This window comes from Triticum dicoccoides, chromosome 2B, assembly GCF_002162155.2.
Source record: "Triticum dicoccoides isolate Atlit2015 ecotype Zavitan chromosome 2B, WEW_v2.0, whole genome shotgun sequence".
Classification (NCBI taxonomy): domain Eukaryota; kingdom Viridiplantae; phylum Streptophyta; class Magnoliopsida; order Poales; family Poaceae; genus Triticum; species Triticum dicoccoides.
Window position 1 is genome coordinate 27148972 of NC_041383.1, and position 344 is coordinate 27149315.

Genomic DNA, 344 nt, shown 5'->3' on the forward strand with positions numbered 1-344 from the left:
TTAAAATCAGGGGGGATGATTAGATAGAAAAAGAAAAGGAAAAAAGACAGCCGTAAGATGAAGTGGGAGCACGGATGGGAGCATGGGAAGGGAGCAGGCAAGCCGAATCCAAGGAAACGGGGCATGCATACACATATGTGGTGGCATTCCTTGCATCTGCTTTGAGGGACGAGACTTGCCTGCTCCCCGCATGTGTGCCCATCCGTGCTCCCGCATACGTGGCATGATTTGATTGGAACAAAATAAAGCCCGGCCCCACCCCCTTAAAATCAGGGGGGGGGGGAGATGATTAGATTATAAAGAAAAAAGGAAAAAAGACAACCGTAGGATGAAGTGGGAGCACG